General features: G+C 42.8%; 2 long non-coding RNA genes across 2 annotated transcripts in view; one reads left to right on the plus strand and one right to left on the minus strand.

Annotated features, from left to right (window-relative positions):
• Positions 1 to 21,004, plus strand: part of LOC307047028 — a 415,414-nt gene that overhangs the window by 324,787 nt on the left and 69,623 nt on the right. The gene's annotated exons all lie outside the window — the stretch shown is intronic.
• On the minus strand, positions 13,136 to 14,099 carry LOC307047029. Its single transcript, XR_013810325.1, has 2 exons — positions 13,976 to 14,099; positions 13,136 to 13,453 (listed from the first exon to the last, which is right to left on the minus strand). It is a non-coding gene; the product is annotated as an uncharacterized lncRNA (long non-coding RNA).

Below are 21,004 nucleotides of genomic sequence, written 5' to 3' on the forward strand. Positions count from 1 at the left end.
GTTAATATATTTAATTTAAAGTGTTCAAAGTGCAGTTTCAGTGCAAGTCAGTTGAAACGATCTTAAGTTGGCGTGACGTTGAAGTCGTGCGACCCTGCTGCTGTACTGGCTTGTAGTTCGTTTATAGCATAACGTTAGCATTTCGCTTTTGGCGACTAGATTTATGATTCAGAAATTATAAAAGTAGGGTTGACATGTGGAGATTATCCGGCTGAACAAAACGTGATCCCTCTCTTAAATGTGTGTCAACCACAGACCTTATTTCGAGCTATTTTCCAAAATCCTATGGAGAATTTGCATTGGTTTTTCAAGAAGGAACCGGAAGAAGTTTACTTCCGGGTTTTACGACGCGTCACTGCGGTTCTCTAAAGAGAGTGGACTGCCAACTCTCTTTTTTTAAAGTCTTGCCTTTTTAACACTGCCTGGAAAATCTATCTCTGTCTGTATCTATTTGTGTGATGTTTGTCTATATGTTTTTCTTTGTTTTTAAGGTCGAAAAACTGAATGCCCTTGGGTACTTTCCTCTCCTCTTCTGGGGGAAGTACAACAATAAAAATAAGAAGTGGACGGCCCAGCTCCAGTGCCCCTTCGAGCTGCCACTGGTAGCCCATGTGGCCCTGGAAAAAATGGTTTGCCTATTGAAGGCTTTGTAGAAGGTAGTTCACAGCACATTCATGATTCTTTATTAAGTTTAATCCTGTATTGTGTACCTATGCAGATGGATCAGATAGAAATGTCAGTCAGATAATATTTTAGACAACCTAAATTGGTTTTGGGCAATTCATTTATTCCTTTTTCTTTGTTAAACTTTAATATTCTTTAACGTTAACGGTCTTTTTATCGGTACTGGAGACATGCAAAAAAGATGTCATGTCTATTTTTGCTACACAAACATTATATTGCAGTTTTAGTGTCGCCAACTCCGTTTCTAATACGCAAAAAACGTGCAAAATGCGTCTTTTTAGTATTTTCGATCTTTCCAACCCAGGCGAGAGATCTCTCTCCCCCGCCTGCTTGCGAGGGGGCGGGGCAGTTTATACACACGCAGCTGCTACATGCAGCAACACACACACACGGAGATGGCGGAGAGAACGCGCTCCGAGGTGTGGTTAAACTTTACCCGTCTCGATGTGGACAATGCTCGTTGCCAAAAGTGCAATAAGACTTTAGCATCTAAGGGCGCATGATACATTCATGTCTAAACATTTAGCAAAAGTGCACCACATTCAGACGGAGGAATGCAACGGGTTCGACTGTCTTTCTAGTAGCTCTGTTGCCCCCCCATCCACGAGTAACGTTTCCACGTCAGGTGTTATGTATGCTAGCAGCAACACACAGAGTTAACTACATGATACAAACATGGGCTTATATATAGAATATATGATGTAAAACAATGAGGGAAATCTTGACTATACAATATGAGATACAGAACGGTTAAAAAAAAGTGCCAGTGTAACAAAAAAAGTAGCACCACCAACTGGCCTCTAAGCCAGAAGATTTCTCACTCTTTGCTTTTACAACTTTTTCTTAAAATGTAAGTGTTCTCGCAAGTACTTCCCTGGTTTGCAAAGCACACACCACATGACTATTGCAATTAACACTTGTTTTTTGTTTCTCTTTATAGAAAGAGAGCTGTTAAAATATCAGCAAAAAATAAGCGAGGCAAGAAAAAACAAAACAAGGAGGAAGGTATGAAAAAAATACAGGCATTACAAATCTGTAATAAAAAATATATACAACTTTTAACATAATAGTAGTAGTTGAAGATGTGTTTTTAATTGAATGTTTTTAGTCCAGTTCTTTTGATTCCTAAAAAAAGCTTTGTGCCACATGGAGATAATCTGTGGTTCACTATGTGGTCCTTTGTGGTACCCAAGAGATACATTATGTCATATAAAGTATGGGAAAAGTATGACATGCATTTGTTTGAGGCATTACAAATGGTGTTTTTCAATTTGAAAACCCAACTTAAAAGTTTGCAAGACCATACATGATATCAAGTTTTGGATTTATGGACAATTTAATTTCATGTTTCTTTACAGTGTGTGAATATCACAGCAAACTGGACGCGTTTCCAGTGCAATCTGTGTCAAAGACACGTGAAATTAAGGCTAGTAGCTATATTGTTTGCATGAAGTACATAACAGGTATGGACCTTCAACACAACAAACATAATAGTTTTCAAATTGTTGAATTTTGTCAGAAATTCAACAATTACATGTTGAGCTGTTCTCTGGGAGGTCTTACATTAATCCAAACATTTACCATTTTAAAATCCTGGGGGATGAAATGCAATGAAGTATTGAATTATAAATTAAAATAATTAATATTTAGTTTTTGTCCTCTATTCTGTTTCAAAGGGCTGTAAAGAAGTGCTGGTCCATTGGCTGCCCTGCCCTGGATGGTAAGTTCAGATTTCTTGTTTAACTCAATTGTCAATAAATTGACAGTTCGGCCTAATTAATAATGGAGTGTAACGGGTACACCTGTATGTTTGTATACCTTATGTATGCCATGTGATCTTTGTAGTGTATCTGTGACTCTGGTTGTTCTATATGTATACCTGTGTTTATGTGTATTCTCTCGACTGCCCAAGGCAAATCTCTCCCAAGGGAGACAATACATCTCTATCTATCTATTTAAGAAGTCAGTTTTGCCATGAATTGGGAGTTATTTAAGTTCATGTAATAAGCACCTGCACCATTTTAAGTTCAGAAATCCGAGAAATCAGGGTTGCTTTGTAATTATAGACTAAGAGAACTTAAAGAGGACATAGTCTGTTAATTTCCAGGTTCATTAGTATTACGTTTTTCCTGCTTAAATATTCAAAAAGCTCTTTATTGTTCTCATACTGCCTGTGCTGCTGCACCTCTTTTCACCCTCTGTCTGAAACCAGAGCCAACCGCTTGGATACGTCCCACCCCTTAGTCTATTACGTTTAATGTAGGAATTAGTTTCAGTCAGGTGTGTTGGAGAGAAACTCGGGGGAACTTTTTCTATTAAAGGAGACCTATCATGCTATATTTAAATGATATAGTGTATGACCATACCTATATAAAGTATATTTATACATTTTATTTTTCAAAATACCAAACAGATCATTTTTTAGCCATGCCTTGTTTCGCTAATTTTCGCTCTATTCCAAGCCTGTCTTTGAAAATTCTGAGCAGTAGCTGACCACGCCCCCCTGCAGAAGAGGGGGGTATGATCCGGCGAGAGTCACGTTACCATGTCTGCTGTGATTACGAGTGTGGAATAAACATGTCATCTCAGAGCAATGCATGTGTTCAAGTATATTATCAATTTGATCCAGAAACTGACCCTGAAGCAGCGGAGGTTTTGGTGGAGGTGCAAACATCTCGATTGCAGCTGGACATTCTGAATGGTTAGTTGACAACATACTTGTCAACCCTCCCGATTTTCGCGGGAGACTCCCGATTTCATTGCCCTCTCCCGGTTTCCTCCCGGGGTCATATTTCTCCCGCATTTCTCCCGATTTCTGGCAAAATCAGATTTACACACGACTGTTTCCACTCTGACTTTAATACACCATTGTTTGGTTTCCCTGGTAACACGTCTCTTTAGTAGCGCGCGCAACTCAAAGTCTGAGAGGGTGAGGCAGATATTCACAGAAAACAGAACAAGAATCGACAACTACTCTACTCTCTGCTCACTCCTTTCCTGTAAAATACAGGTCCAGCCCACACATGCTCCATCAAGGACGGTGCTACAGACAGCAAGGCAGTGCACTTACAACTACAATAAGCATGTTAATGTTAATCTAACAGCTCCGGCGATCCACTAGCAACCCCCCCCCCCACCCCCCACCCCCCAATTTTGCATTTATGAGTATGGTTGACAATCTGTTGTCCCTATTTATTTTACTCTGTTTGTTACGATGCTTGCTACTTATTCCGTTCATATTTTGGCTAATTAGCAAGAATGCAATGTGTACAGTTTGTAACTTAGAGTTTGACCCAGCAATAAGTCTCTGAAAAGCGGGGAAAAGTTGTGTGGATAGAGGCAGAGCGCAGCGGCAGGCAGGCAGAGAGTAGAAGGCTGCGATACCCCCCCCCCCCCCCCCACAGAGCGCACCCAGAGGACAGGCTGCGTCACCTCACTTTGTAACCCAGGAAAGGAGCAGGAATCCTGGGTATGTGAGTGTTAAAAGTGCATTAAACTGTTTTAATCCGACAGCCGCTGATGTGCACGGAAGTCTGTCCGTTTCGTTAACATTTGAATAGTCAAATGGACGGTAATCCGTCCTACAGTATATGCGAATGAGAGGTTTGGCAATGCACGTGGCCGTGGCTCATTCCCCTGATAGGTGGAGAGTTGACCAATAAGCGGAGCACCTCTTTGTGACGTAGAAAAGTGTTGAAATCTGGATCCGTTTTTTTCAGATCCGTTGCAGCCCCTTTTTTAGAGATTTGGCTAAGGAGGAAAATAGAGAGGATTGTGTTTTCTGACACTTGGTGAGTTCCCTGGAACACCGGGGACACATATTCATGTATAAAAGACGTACAAAAGTGCATTTTGCATGATAGGTCCCCTTTCAGCTTTTGCAGTCCCTTTACATTCACAATTACAAAATCAACACACTACTGGAAATGGAAAACCCCAAAAAGCACTATTGGGCCCTTTTTAATATGTGGCATTGGTGATAGCCTTAAGAGGGATGTAGCTTTGTCAACACCTAAATCTACTGTTAAGTGTGTTTTTACTAAATAATTACAAAGACTTAAATGACATGCTAAATTGTGACCAGCTTGAATGTCAACAATGTCCAATATGCAGTTATGGTCATCATTATTGTTGAAGGAATCAGGTGAACTGCTTATCATAGAATTAAAATAATGCTGTATGGTTTGGGGTAAACAACGTTTAAAACACTGCTGTCCCACAGATAACATTAAAAAAAACAACACGCTGAATACGTTTCGGTGGTGAGTTAGCTGGTTATGGAAGCTTAGCAGCATAAGGATTACCCTCAGTTTCCTTGGAAAGTCGGAACAAGAGTAGGCACTAAAGGCCCGACCAAGCGCCAAACTCTATTGAAGAGCCGGGACGCCAATACGGAAGTGGCACACACTGCAGTTCATATATTGGCCGATAGGGACTGACTGCAGAAAGGAGCAATTTCCATAGACCCCCATGTTAAAATGCCGAACTTTACAGCAGAAAAAAACATGTTTCTACCCATGGATGCAATAAATATTATTATGAATATAGTTAGATTCCACCTTCATGATTATGGATCTGTGAGTGAATTGTTTTCTAAAACGACCCTTTTATTTATATTAGGTCTTAAAGTTTTTGCATAAATTAGGGCGTGGTCACATTGAGTGACGGCTCTGTGAAGTGACTGCTACTGCTAGCTTCTTGTCTCTCTGCTAGCTGCTCCGTGAAGCAACTGGGACTCTGTATGGAGTCAGATTTGGGTCAATATTCTAGCGCGCAAAACAAGCTACTCACGAGCGGAAAATGTGCTTTTACACGCGCATGAAATGACCCTCGCACGCAGACAGCCCTCTTGCTCGCTCGCGGGAGTGTCAGCCTCACTCGCTCGCGGAGTCTGTCTGCGCGCGCGTGAAAAGTTTCTTACACTTTGGGGCGGAGCCACTGGACTTTGATTGACAGCTGCCAGGAAGCCCAACTCGTCCAACTGATATTGCTGCTGTCACTCCTCGGCTCTTGGTAGTTCAGGCATTTATCAAACCTGGCAACTCCAGGTTTCCTGGCAGCTGCCAATCAAAGTTCAGTGGCTCCACCCCAAAGTGTCAGAAACTCCGCGAGCGAGTGAGGCTGACACTCCCGCGAGCGAGCAAGAGGGCTGTCTCTGCTCGTGGGGGTTTAATCTGCGCGCGAGGGTCATTTCATGCGCGTGTAAAAGCACATTTTCCGCTCGTGAGTAGCTTGTTTTGCGCGCTAGAATATTGACCCAAATCTGACTCCATATTCTGCCTGTTCAGCTCATCCAGGGAACACAACTTGCCCCCGGCCGTGTTTGTTTGTTCTTCATGCTTATATATCGGACTATTGTGACTCGCTCTGTGGTTGAAACAGACGGCGCATTAATGCAGTTTTGCGGTAAGTGAAATTTGAGTACTTATTTATGTGTTAATGACTTTAATCAGCTATGTAATTAATGTTAAGGCTTGGGTTAGCGTGTAAGCGAGTGGTAGCTACATCGGTGCTAACAATACTAATAGTAGCCTCCAAGTTAAAATCATAGACTATATTTATAAAGGTTAAAACGAAATAGACAAGTGTTAAGTGTTAAGTGAGATAATAATGTACAACAAACGGCTTCTGTTTGAGGTTGATAAAATAAGGTCATCGTTGTAACTTAGAGAGATGATTATTATGTAGGTAGTGAACTGTATGCATCACTAAGGTTAATTTAAATTGGCTATGCTCAAGTATGTAGACAAGCTAATGTCGAAGTAGTGTATGTGAAATCAACCTCACAATAAGATGTGTGTATATTACAATTATTCATGTCATGTCATGTCCAAGAAACTTATTGTGAAAGTTTATTCTTTATGTTAGAGTTGTCATGTCCCTTTGTCTTGTGCTTTATGTCTATACCCTTAATTATTTCTTCCTCTCATTTCAGGCCTCCACGCTCCCCGCCCCTTTTCTGTCTCCTGCGTCCTTGATTATTTTCCCCGCCCTGATTGTTTCCAACTGTGTCCCCTTTACCTGTGTATATATTGTGTTAGCTCCCTCCTGTTAATTGTCAGTTCGTTGTCTCACGAAGACCACGTATCGGCTTACCTCACGGACCTTTTCACGGACCTTTCACGGACCTATGCTATAGATCGCATTATAGTTTTCCTCGAAAGAGTGGTTTTGTTTTCCTTGTTTTATTACTGTGCAAATTCCAGTAAAGTCTTTATTTTGAAACGCTATCTGAGTCTGAGTTTTGAGTCGTGCAATTGAGTTCATGCCTCAGTGTTCTCCCCTTGACAGTACGAACTGACCATCAAAATGAACTCAGCCGACTCAGATCAGATTAAGAACGCTATCCGTTCTCAGGGCCAACGTCTTGGGCAACAAGAGGAGCGTATGGCCACCATGCAGCAGGGAGTGCAGGATCTAACCAGGAGCCAGGGGGAACTACAAACATCGTTGACGACCCAAGTTAATCTACTGGCAGCAGAGGTTCAGCGTGTGCTCACTCACCTGCAGGCTGTTTCTCCTCCTACGACTCCTCCGGTTCCAGCGGTGACCGGATTCGATCCCAACCGGGTTACTGAGCCGCACAGTGCTTCCATGCGTCTGGCTCCACCCGAAAGGTACTCCGGGGACTCCGAAGGCTGCCGGCCGTTCATCGTGCAGTGTGAGTTACACTATCACCACCAACCGGCTGCTTTTCCCACGGACATTTCCAAAGTGGCTTTTATGATCTCTCATCTCTCCGGCCGAGCAGCAGCGTGGGCCACGGCAGAATGGTCCCGAGGCTCGCTTATCTGCGGGTCTCTGGAAAACTTCATAGACACTATGAGGAAGACCTTCGATCAAACCACGCCGGGCAGGGAAGCAGCTCGGGCTCTGATCAAGCTGCGACAACATCAGCGGAGTGTGGCTGACTACGCCATCGAGTTCCGGACTAAGGCAGCCGACAGCGGCTGGAACTCCGCTGCATTGTTTGACGCTTTCGTCAGCGGTCTCTCGGATTCTTTACAAGACCAGCTGGCGCCTCTCGATCTGCCCGCTGATTTGGACTCTGTCATATCCATGGCTTTACGTATAGACAATCGTTTGACGGAGAGGAGAAGGAATAAATCCAAGGATGCGGTTGATCCACCTCTCCAGAGGAGACGCTCGCCGCTGGATATTACTTCTTCTTGGAGGCCCCGTCACCCCTCACCACCTGCGTTCCGGACAACAGCGCCCCCTGGCTCCGTGGAGGAGCCAATGCAGTTGGGCCGCGCCAAGCTGTCGCTGGCAGAACGTCAGCGTCGATTCAAGGAAGGTCTGTGTTTCTACTGCGGGCAGCGCGGACGCCCACAAGCGGCTTGTCCGGTAAAAGAGGAGGCTCACCAATGAAGAGGAGTACGTTGGTGAGCCGGATCTCTTCCTCTGACTTTCCTCCTCGCACCCTGACCCAGATCCAGGTAAAAATCAGAGACAATGTAGTTACTCATGGTGTTCTCATTGACTCAGGGGCGGACGAAAGTCTTATGGATTGGGGTTTAGTTAAAAAATGGGACATAAAAACTAAACCTCTACCCCAGCCTCTTGAAGCGAGTGCTCTCGATGGGCGGCTGTTGTTTAAAGTGACTCACCAAACGGAGCCTTTAGAAGTAAGATGTAATGATAACCACCATGAGACAATGTCTTTTCACTTATTTAACTCAGCCCAACATCCACTCATTTTGGGGTTTCCCTGGTTGAAACTTCATAACCCTCACATAGATTGGCAATCTGGGAGGGTGGAGGGGTGGGGAAAGAATTGCATTGATCTCTGTTTTAAGCAGGTAGCAGAGATTGACAGGGGATGTAACACTGGGAGTGTTAGGCAGGATACAGTCCCAAAAATATATCTTCCGGATGTACTTTCAGTTCCTTCCTGCTACCACGACCTTAGTGAAGTTTTTAGTAAGTCCAAAGCTCTGGCTCTTCCTCCTCACCGCTCCTATGACTGTGCTATTGACTTGATTGCCGGGTCTCCCATTCCTAAGGGTCGACTTTATGCAATTTCAGGACCTGAGAAAGAGGCCATGAAGGACTATATTGATGCCTCCCTCAAGACAGGGCTTATTCGTCATTCCTCATCCCCAGCAGGGGCAGGGTTTTTTTTCGTGGGCAAAAAGGATGGGTCTCTTAGGCCCTGTATCGACTACTCACCTCTAAATGACATTACGGTTAAAAACCGGTACCCCCTCCCTCTCATCTCGTCCGCTTTCGAGCAGCTTCAGGAAGCCAAGGTTTTCACCAAATTAGACCTGCGGAACGCCTATCATTTGGTCAGGATCAGGGAGGGCGATGAATGGAAGACGGGTTTTAACACCCCTTCAGGACATTATGAATACCTGGTCATGCCGTTTGGATTGTCAAACGCTCCTGCAGTCTTCCAGGCTATGATCAACGACGTGTTGAGGGAGTTTCTGAACCGTTTCGTTTTTGTTTATCTGGACGACATTCTGATCTACTCCCCTGACCTTCACACCCACAAACAACATGTCCGCCTGGTTCTACAGAAACTGCTCCAAAATAAGTTGTTTGTCAAAGCTGAAAAGTGTGAATTTCATGTGGAAACAGTCACTTTTTTGGGCTTCATCATTTCCCCAGGTCAGGTCATGATGGACCCAGAGAAGGTTAGCGCAGTAGCCTGTTGGCCTACCCCTGACTCTCGCAAAAAAGTGCAGCAGTTTTTAGGCTTTGCTAATTTTTACAGACGTTTTGTGCGGAGCTTCAGCGCTATTGCAGCCCCTCTTCATGTCCTCACGTCCCCTCAGGTGCCTTTTGTGTGGTCTCCTCAGGCTGAGGAGGCTTTTTCTCGGCTGAAAAAGATGTTCACCACTGCCCCCATACTTACCATGCCGGATCCCACTCGCCAGTTCGTGGTGGAAGTGGATGCCTCCAACGAGGGGGTGGGAGCGGTCCTCTCCCAGCAACAACAGAAGGACAACAAACTTCACCCCTGCGCCTTCCTGTCCAGGAAGCTCTCCCCGGCAGAGAGAAATTATGACGTGGGAAACCGTGAGTTGCTGGCCGTGAAGTTAGCGTTGGAAGAGTGGAGGCATTGGTTGGAGGGAGCCGAGCATCCTTTTGTGGTCTGGACCGATCACAAGAACCTGGAGTACATCAGAAAGGCCAAAAGACTGAACTCCCGCCAGGCTAGGTGGACCTTGTTTTTCAACCGTTTTGACTTTGTTCTTTCCTACAGGCCGGGGTCTCAGAATGTCAAGCCTGACGCTCTGTCCCGTCTGTTTGACCCTGTGCCTGCAGCCAAGGAGCCGGAACCCATCATCCCATTGAACCGGGTGGTAGGAGCGCTGACTTGGCCAGTAGAAAAGGAGGTAATACGTGCCAATGCTGGAGCTCCTGCACCAAGGGGTTGCCCGCCTAACCGGATTTTTGTTCAGGAGGCCGAGCGACCACAGGTGATCCACTGGGCTCACACTTCGCTGCTCACCTGCCACCCCGGAGTCAAGAGAACTATGTTCATTGTTAAACAACGTTTCTGGTGGACATCCATGGAGAAGGAGGTGAAGGAGTATGTGGAGGCGTGCCCTATCTGCGCTCGAAACAAGACCTCTTCCAGGTCGCGAATAGGGTTATTACAACCACTCCCTATTCCCAACAGGCCCTGGTCAGAGATCTCCATGGACTTCGTCACTGGCCTGCCCCTCTCTAGAGGTAAAACCACAGTTCTCACGGTAGTGGACAGATTTTCCAAAATGACACATTTCATTGCTCTGCCAAAGATGCCCTCAGCTAAGGAAACGGCGGAGGTCATGATGCAGAATGTGTTTCGGCTTCATGGTTTCCCTAAGGATATTGTCTCCGACCGGGGCCCCCAGTTTGTGTCACGCTTCTGGAAGGAGTTCTGCAGCCTCATCGGTGCCACGGTCAGTCTCTCGTCTGGATATCATCCGGAGTCTAACGGCCAGACAGAGCGCCTAAATCAAGAACTGGAGACCTGCCTGCGCTGCCTGGTGTCCCAGAATCCATCCTCCTGGAGCGAGCACCTCACCTGGGTTGAGTATGCACACAACATCCTCCCTACTTCTGCCACGGGCCTGTCCCCGTTTCACTGTGTTTATGGCTACCAGCCGCCACTGTTCCCAGCCACGGAGAGGGAGGTCACGGTCCCGTCTGCCCACGCTCTGGTCAGGCGTTGTCGGCGCGTGTGGGCTGCGGCTAGGAAGATACTCTGCAGGAATTCACAACTGGTTAAGAGAGCAGCAGACCGAAAACGCCGACCAGCCCCTGTATACCAGCCAGGCCAAAAAGTCTGGCTCTCTACACGAGACCTTCCCCTCCACGTACTCTCCCGAAAACTGGCTCCCCGGTTTGTGGGTCCTTTTCCCATCACCAAGGTCATAAACCCAGTCTCAGTGAGACTACGGCTTCCCAGGGCCATGAAGGTACATCCCACCTTCCATGTAGGGAAATTAAAACCATTGAAGGAGAGCGCTATGGTTCCCACCGTCAAACCCCCCCCGCCCCCCCGGATGATCGATGGAGGTCCGGTTTACACGGTCAAGTCACTATTGGCTAGTCGGAAAAGGGGTAGAGGGCGACAGTTACTGGTTGACTGGAAGGGTTATGGTCCTGAGGAGCGGCAATGGATTCCTTCCCGCTTCATCGTGGACAAAAGCCTCATTGAGGATTTTGACCGCCTCAACTCAGAGGAGCCTGGGCCGTCAGGAGCCGTCCCTAGAAGGGGGGGTACTGTCATGTCCAAGAAACTTATTGTGAAAGTTTATTCTTTATGTTAGAGTTGTCATGTCCCTTTGTCTTGTGCTTTATGTCTATACCCTTAATTATTTCTTCCTCTCATTTCAGGCCTCCACGCTCCCCGCCCCTTTTCTGTCTCCTGCGTCCTTGATTATTTTCCCCGCCCTGATTGTTTCCAACTGTGTCCCCTTTACCTGTGTATATATTGTGTTAGCTCCCTCCTGTTAATTGTCAGTTCGTTGTCTCACGAAGACCACGTATCGGCTTACCTCACGGACCTTTTCACGGACCTTTCACGGACCTATGCTATAGATCGCATTATAGTTTTCCTCGAAAGAGTGGTTTTGTTTTCCTTGTTTTATTACTGTGCAAATTCCAGTAAAGTCTTTATTTTGAAACGCTATCTGAGTCTGAGTTTTGAGTCGTGCAATTGAGTTCATGCCTCAGTGTTCTCCCCTTGACATGTCATATTTCAAGATGATTACTTAGATATTATAATATGGTTGGTTGAGCTGGAGTTGATTATTGAGCTTACACGTTAACATCACAGTCATCTGAAGAACAAACCCAAACATTGTTGTTTTTATTAATTGCATTACCAAATTGGTATCAAATAATAAACAGTAAGCATTGGTAACACAACTTCCAAAGTTACAGTAGAATAAAAAGGACCCTGACTCGGACAATACACAATCCAACATGTTCAACAGAAGATAATCAGTTATATTGTTTGTACACATGGTACTTTACATATATATCTGTTTGTTTAAGGTGTCCAGGTGATGCAGACAGGCTGGAACAGAGAGTGAGAGACAGAACTGGACTCCTCACAGCAGTGAACTTCAGCACAGGTACAAATACTATTTTTTTCATACTGTATAAAGAATCAAGAAAGATATTGGTTTAAATAAATGAAGTATTGACTTTAATACACTGATATACATTCCATTAAACAATACTAGATCACCTACACACCAGTGAAGTTGAGGGGTTTTTCCATGCAAAAAGTTACATTTAGATGTCAGCTTTCTAATTTAATGTATTGAAGGCAAATATATTTAACACATAGTGAGAACTGCTACTATTTATCTCTCAATATTGTGTTTAAAAAACGTGGTAAAAGTTAGTCTTTCAGTGAGACAACAGAGCAAGCTTCTACAGTTGCACTACATTTTGATAACAGTTAAATATTATTTTGATAACATATATTTCAATGTTGATGAACTTCATTCATAATCTGATTGTCTTTGTAGCTCACTGTTGAAATAAAAAAAAACATTACAAAATAATTATATCTACAGCCCCTAAACACACAAACACACCGCTTTCATAAATAACACACTTGTTCTGCAATAATATGTTTTATGTTTCCTGTATTTTTTGTGAGGAAAGGACATGCCTGAAAGACACAACATGTTCTCCTTCTCTGAGGGTCAAGAAGAACATCCAAGAGGAAAATTAAAAGCTGATGCTATGAGATTTTAAGACCAGTACACTAAGAAACTACTTTTATTGTAAAAACAGTCAGCTGATCGAATGCATCTATTTCCACATCTACACTCCATCAGCTGATTATTTTTATTTGCCTCGCTTTATGAGCTTCACATCACTTGTGCCTTGTACCGCAGAGTTTGCAATATCACAAATAAATGGGGCAAATCTTCCGTCAGATGTGAATGTGTAATCTAACACTTTCAGTAAGAATAATGGACAAAAGGAGTGAAAATACAAATACAATTTATTGAAATGTGAACCAAAAGTTAATCAAATGTTTTAAATAAAACGCACATATGGACAGAAGGTGTAAAACTATTAAATGTATAAGTAAACACATTTAGTCAAATAAAGTGACGGACTAGGCCTGTGCAGTTGGTATCAGCTTTGCCGAGCATGGGCTCCTCCATCAGGCCTGGTCCTCCTCGCAGAGGAAAGACCCTCAGTCCTCTCCAAACCAACAGACAGGACGTCCATCACACGGAGGTTTCTCCCTGAAGTCTTTGCAGCTCTCTGGACACCACGCTGTCTCAATCCGTCCACACTGAATATGAGAGAGGGAAAATGAAAATAACAAATGCTTTAGACAATAAGAAACATAAAGTTGACTGTTGAGTTGCTCAGTTTTTTTAGATTGTCAATAATATTACTGTATAAATAATATATCAGGTTAAGAGGCACATTCAAATAAAGATTGGTCTTTAAATACATGTTGTCTTTTGAATTGTTTGTCTAAAGTCAAGGATCTAGAAGTGGTACTTAGTTTAAATGATACAGTCTGGTTATTATGCTGTTTGGAGGAGGCCTCACAGGTAAGAGCACTAACTAGCTACCATCACATGTACCTTAGCTTGACTTAAATGTATTAAACGTATAATTAAGTGATATCAAAATATAAATAACTAATGTCATGCAAACATATTAATATTTGCTTGATTCCAGTGTTGAATTTAGCACAAATGCATACAAACGTTAAGGGATTTTGAAATTCTGAAGTATTATGCTAAAAACTCAATAACTTAGATTATTATTTATAGTTTTGCTGAATAGTTTCATGTCCGCTTACCTTAGAAACGTAAAATGCCACGGCAGTGTGCAGATGGGGAGCATGTTAGCTTAGCTTGGTAGCTTCAGCTAGCTCTGGAACTTTCAGCTCGGTGGCAGCAGGTCCCGCCTCGGCTCCGCCTCTTTGCCCTTATTTGAAGCAGGCTGGAGTAGGCGGGAGTTGAACTCTGACGTCACTGTCGAGCCGCTAGTGGCCGACTCCGCCTACTAAGGGCTTCTCGGCAACTCTGCAGAATCCTATGGGTGACGTCATGGACCCTACGTCCATTTATATATATACAGTCTATGGGCCCGACCGACAGGCCTAGCATCCAGGATTTGAAAACAGACCGTTATGTGTATGGCCCTTCTTAGGGTTGAGAAGACATTTGAAAGGATTTTGTATACTCAACATATTTCAGAAATTGAAAAAAAAGGTCTAACTGTTTTTTTTTTGCCTTGTTTTTCTTTCAGCAAAAAGACCTGGCCATCATCCTGGGAACCGCACATGAATATAAACATGACAGTGTCCTAAATCTTCGTTGTTGTGTTGTAAATTATGAAGTTCTGTTGTCGAACTAGTTCATTTAAAAAATCTCATAAATAAATCATATATAAATATATTTGAAATAAAAAAAATTAAAAAAGTGTTTGTTTATAAACATCTGTTTCCTCATTTACAGTGTTAGTAAGGCACTCACCATATTGTTCAATACAGTCGTGATTGATACAAGTTATGATTGATACAACTAGTAAATCTGTCCGATTTGACCCGAAGACAACAACCCAACTTTGAAGGCTGTTTTTTTTCCTCATTGCTATTGATATCTATTAAGAAATTAACTTATAGGGACACCCATAGCTGGTCAGGGTCAGGAACTTTCCAAAAACGACAGATCTTATAGGACAAAGTTTATTGCTCACCTCTGTCCGGCAGAAGCCTCTTTCAGGTGTAGATTCTGAGAACATTTGGGACTCCACGCTCAAGTATTTTGAATAATTGATTGTTTGATGGTAGGAGATCTTTAAGGTATAAAAACATTTTATGCCTTCAGATGTGGGCTTTATACCTTTTTTAACTACAAAATACACAAAAATATACACTGAGGGTCAGGATTAGATAACACTGCTGTATTCAACCCGGTATCAGGGCAAGACGTGAACATGTGACGATTTAGCATGCTGGGAGACGTGAAGATGTCACGATTTCGTCCATTCAAACGTGACAGTTACACAGTATTGTGAACATGGAGAACTAGTGGAGAAATACCCGGAAGTGCCAAGCAAATACAATAATACTTTATTCCGAGTGTGCATGCTTTTCTCTTTGGAAGTCATCACTGTTTGGGAAATATTTTCCAAGGTCCATAACTTTGACCCAGTTTATCAGTTAAAACTGTCCTGACTGAGCACACGCACCTGTAACGTTGGCTGCTGTGCTCTCAGTGTTTTGTCTCCCTGTTCATGCCTGTTGGCGTCAGCTGATAGAGGTGTTATGATTATATATTGTTATGCACAATGTTGATTATTCTCTCTGAACTAGCTAAATACATGGGTCTAGGGTAGAGTTCTTCAGAATTGATCTGGCAACTCTCCCGTGCAGTCCGAACCTCTGGCTGCTGTGACATGTGATGTGAATTCTCTGGACCAGCGGTTTTCAAAGTATGTGGCGCACCTCCCCTGGGGGGCGCCAGAGAACTTCAGGGGAGGCGCAGCGTGAGACAAAAAAGAACGAGAAAAAGATGAGTAAAGTGACACTTGCCCACTTATGGCTGTCTGTGGAGACCGAGTTCCCCCACCTCGCCAAAAAGGCTGTAAAAGTGCTCATTCCCTTCACCTCCACCTACCTGTGTGAGTGCAGGTTTTCCGCAGCCAGAGGATGATTGCGTTAATTCCTCTGTGCATCAAAGACGCAGACTCATTGTTCCCACTAAAGTAGGGGTGAGTGTAATAAGGAGGCAAAGTTGACGTTCAGTGTGTTGCCGGGAGCATATAAGGATTTATCCACCATGTTGAAATTGTTAAAAAAAAAAAAATCTTGAGAACACGGCTTGCGGAAATATACAGGTCGTGCTGCAGCTAGATGTGCCTGTCCTCTGTAAGAAGGTGTCGGCGACTGACATGCAAGGAAGAACGGCTGTCCACAGGCTGTTCCAACTTTAACAACTGTATTAACTTCCAGGGTAGTGAATTGAACATGCAATTGTAATTGGGTGTGTGGTATATTTTCATGCACGGACACGCATGTTCCACCACACACAAACTGAACAACACTCAATTTTCTGATCGCTACCAGCGTCCTTGCGATCTTGTTATAATAACAAGTGCACGTTACTGATGCAATATGGTTGAGACCATTCGGGCTTATTCTAGAGGGGTGCAAGGAATAGTCCAAGTAGTGGGGGAGTTTTATACAATATGTTTAAAACATAAAAATAAAAAGGTTTAAAAAAGTTATTGTTTAATGTTTTAAGGAGGTGACGCTACTCAGCCAATCAAATCGGTGCAGTCAGCACGATAGATTCAAACACACACAGAGACGAGACAAGAGGAGAGAAACAGTCGGAGTAATTTCAAATGGCGGAAGGTGGACAGCGAAAACAGAGCATTTAATTACATTTTCTCTTACTGGACCTCTTTGAAATGCAATTGAATACCTCTGCATTATAGCAACAACAACAATAATAATAATAATAATAATAATAATAATAATAATAATAATAATAATAATAACAGCAATAATAATTGGGAGGGGGGGCGCGGCTGTTCTTATGTTCTCTGAGGGGAGGCTCACCTACCCACACTTTGAAAACCCCTGGTCTAAAGCATTTGTTATTTTCATTTTCCCCCTCTCATATTCAGTGTGGACGGATTGAGACAGCGTGGTGTCCATAGAGCTGCAGAGACTTCAGGGAGAAACCTCCGTGTGATGGACGTCCTGTCTGTTGGTTTGGAGAGGACTGAGGGTCTTTCCTCTGCGAGGGGGACTGGGGGGAGGGACTGATTGAGGAGCCCATGCCGGGCAAAGCTGATACCAACTGCACAGGCCTAGTCTGTCACTTTATTTGACTAAATGTGTTTACTTATACATTTAATAGGTTTACACCTTCTGTCCATATGTGCGTTTAATTTAAAACATTTGATTAACTTTTGGTTCACATTTCAATAAATTGTATTTTTATTTGCACTCCTTTTGTCCATTATTCTTACTGAAAATGTTAGATTACACATTCACATCTGACTGAAGATTGGCCCTATTTATTTGTGACGTTGCAAACTCTGCGGTACAAGGCACAAGTGATGTGAAGCTCATAAAGCGAGGCAAATAGAAATAATTAGCTGATGGAGTGTAGATGTGGAAATAGGTGCATTCGATCAGCTGACTGTTTTTACAATAAAAGTAGTTTCTTAGTGTACTGGTCTTAAAATCTCATAGCGTCAGCTTTTAATTTTCCTCTTGGATGTTCTTCTTGATCCTCAGAGAAGGAGAAAATGTTGAGTCTTTCCGGCATGTCCTTTCCTAACAAAAATTACAGGAAACATAAAACATATTATTGCAGAACAAGTGTGTTATATATGAAAGCGGTGTGTTTGTGTGTTTAGGGGCTGTATATATAATGATTTTGTAATTGACCTTTCGCAAAGCCACGCCCCCCCTTGGTTACTGTTGCTAGTCCGACAAGCTGAGAGCCAGATGCGTTAAACAAAGCCATAATGGAGGGTCTCCGTAACGTCGGAGTCGCCTTAACAGACTCATTTTGGAGCAATAACGCAGCAATATCCTCCAGGTCCCGACAAAAGGGGCTACAATACGCTATGGAGGGTTATATCCACAGTATAAACATTAGAAAAGAGGGAGGCACAACATCAATAGAGGCACTTGCATACAGGTCGCAGTGCAAGAGTGAAAAACCACATGAGCTGTATGTCAAATTCGACGGAATTATTATTATTATTTTGGAATAAAACAATACAATCACAAGAGGCATTAAATGTTGTAGTTTGTCTAAAGTTAACTACCGTTTCCTTGGTGGCTTTCTGCATCCACCTTGTTGTTCCTTTGTGGGGGTCGGGGTGCCCACTTGTGCAGCAGGATTAGGGAAGTCGGCAGTAGGCTTTCCATTAACAAAATGCTACAAAGATTAAAGCGAAATATAAATGAATGATTGCCTGTTGGCTTTCTTGTTTGTACTTTGACCACAGGTAGACTAATAACGGAGCTCAGCTGTTCAGACATTATTATGCATCAAGTGATATACATGGTCAAAACGACCTATAAGCACACAGTTTACAGCTGTAGTCGTGTGACTTTAGCTAACGTTAATTAGTGAAATTAGTTAATTAAATTAGTTAGTTAATTTGTGAATGTAATCTTTGCTAGCTAGCTACGTTAGCACGTATTTACCTTAGAGCAAACGTATTTGTGTTAGTTGATATTCGCCATATTCAGCTGGGCATGGGGACTGCCGCATTTGTTTATCCACTGGCGGCATCTCGGGTTTTGGGTTTAGGAAACGGGTAAAATATCACCCCCCCCCCCCCTCTAAGCTTATGGGATATCTGCTATCCGATTTGCAAAGACCATAAGCAAAACGCTTCACCATTTTCGCAATGAATTTGAACGCTAAGCTTGTCCGACTTCCACAGGGAGCCGCGCACGTGATCGAATATGTTGGACAACGGGCATTTAGGGGCGTGGCTTTGCGAAAGGTCAATTGTAATGTTTTTTTTTATTTCAACAGTGAGCTACAAAGACAATCAGATTATGAATGAACAGTATGAAGTTCATCAACATTGAAATTAGGGCCGGGACTCGATTAAAACAATTAATCTAATTAATTAGAGGTTTTGTAATTAATTAATCAAAATTAATCGCATTTTTAATCACATATAAATATTTGACCTGAGAACAGTGAGAAGATGTCAATAAAGTGTGCCGTCACACAGAGGTAATTTGAATTGCTTACCGATGTCCAATGATCCCCAGTCAGGGCAACACATCCGGCTTTCTCCAATAAATTCTCTTTATCTTCCTTTTCATTGTCATAAAGCTGCTGGATTCTTTTTGTCACTGTCTTTCTGCATGGCAGCTCATATATTGTGTCAGACGATTCAATCTGTAGTACCTTTTGCAGCCCCTTATCTTCTACCACTCCAAGTGGTCTACAGTCGAGTGCAATCCAGTGAGCTGGTTATTTTTTCAGACGTGGACTTAGTTATCCTGGCCCTGAAACCAGTCATCTGGGTTCGGTGTGGGTCATACTTGTCAACCCTCCCGATTTCGCGGGAGACTCCCGATTTCATTGCCCTCTCCCAGTTTCCTCCCGGGGTCATATTTCTCCCGCATTTCTCCCGATTTCTGACAAAATCAGATTTACACACGACTGTTTCCACTCGGACTTTAATACAGCTACACCATTGTTTGGTTTCCATGGTAACACGTCTCTTTAGTAGCGCGCGCAACTCAAAGTCTGAGAGGGTGAAGCAGATATTCACAGAAAACAGAACAAGAATCAACAACTACTCTACTCTCTGCTCACTCCTTTCCTGTAAAATGCAGGTCCAGTCCACACATATGCTCCATCAAGGACGGTGCTACAGGCCGCAAGGCAGTGCACTTACAACTACAATAAGCATGTTAATGTTAATCTAACAATAAATCCACATCCTCCTATTAAACTTATTGTATTTACTTGTCCATACTTATACTTACTTGTAAAGTTGTACATTAGAACATTTGCATGTTGAACTACATGCTGATATATCTTCCCCAGCCTCAAGGATATACAATAAAATAAATGGATAAATGGAGACGAGACCATTTAGTAAGGTAAAAAGCAAAAACGCCTCCCAGACGCTCTTCCGTTTACTTTACTTCCGAAAAACAAATGATCCCTAGTCGATATATACACGGATTGTGCTGGTATATATATATATATATATATATAACTTAACTGTGCTTTTTTACCCCAAAAGTTGTAAATGAAACAAGTGAAGTACATGCAATAAAGCCGTGGAGGGCGGGAGTTTATAAACCAAAGAGTAACCGCCCTTACGGGACGCTCTAATAAGTAAAGCGAACGCACCCGCAAGGACACCTGGCCTCCTATTGGTTGAGGGATTTTCACAGGGTTGTTGACTATTTGAGGACAGGGTTTGAGGGAAATAAATACATCTGAACGTGAAATCAATAAATTATGCTCTCAAATGTAAAGACCACGCTCTTGAATAAAGATAGGGAATAACCTCCATACACGTCCTCCACACATATATTACTCTCACATAAAAAAGTTCTAACTTTTACATATATATATATATATATATATATATATATATATATATATATTTATATTCTCACATGTATAAACATATATCATATTCTCAAATACATACATTGTCACTTACACACATACTTGACACTCGCATGTATTTGGTCTCATCCGTTTTGGTATCCATTACCTACTGACACAGGAAGTCCCGCCTTAAGAAGGAAGTCACTCTCAAACCAGAAAATACACATGCGTGACTTGCTCAGCTTATCCTAACCTGATTTTAAATAGCTATACAATACAATGATGCTATTCAAAGTCATCCTGTTTTCTTTGCAAGTACAGTTTTTCATTTTGGGAGTAAGTAGCAATGAAAATCAAATTAGACATTATTTTAATAATATCTTGGAATGTATTGAACGAATACAAAGAGAAGGTACAGATTATTTTGTTCATGAGAGGATGTATGGAGAACTTCGTGACCACATTGAAACCTTATCTGGATTTCTGTCAATCTCAAGATTTGCTGAAGATTCAAGAGAGGTATTCAATACATTAGAGTCCTTGCATGGATGTCTTCATTTTTTGCTGACAGCTTATGAAACCAGACAAAGAACCAGGTCTTAGAATAGTTTAGCACTGTTGCCTCCACCTGTCATGAATAGACATCAAGGCAGACCTCGATACAGCATTTTAGGAGAGCAAATATCTCCTTTGGTATCCCTTGGAATGAACTGGCAAAGCATTGCAACATGCTTAGGGGTAAGCTGTCGGACTCTCTA

This window comes from Notothenia rossii, assembly GCF_949606895.1.
Source record: "Notothenia rossii genome assembly, chromosome: 7".
Taxonomy (NCBI): domain Eukaryota; kingdom Metazoa; phylum Chordata; class Actinopteri; order Perciformes; family Nototheniidae; genus Notothenia; species Notothenia rossii.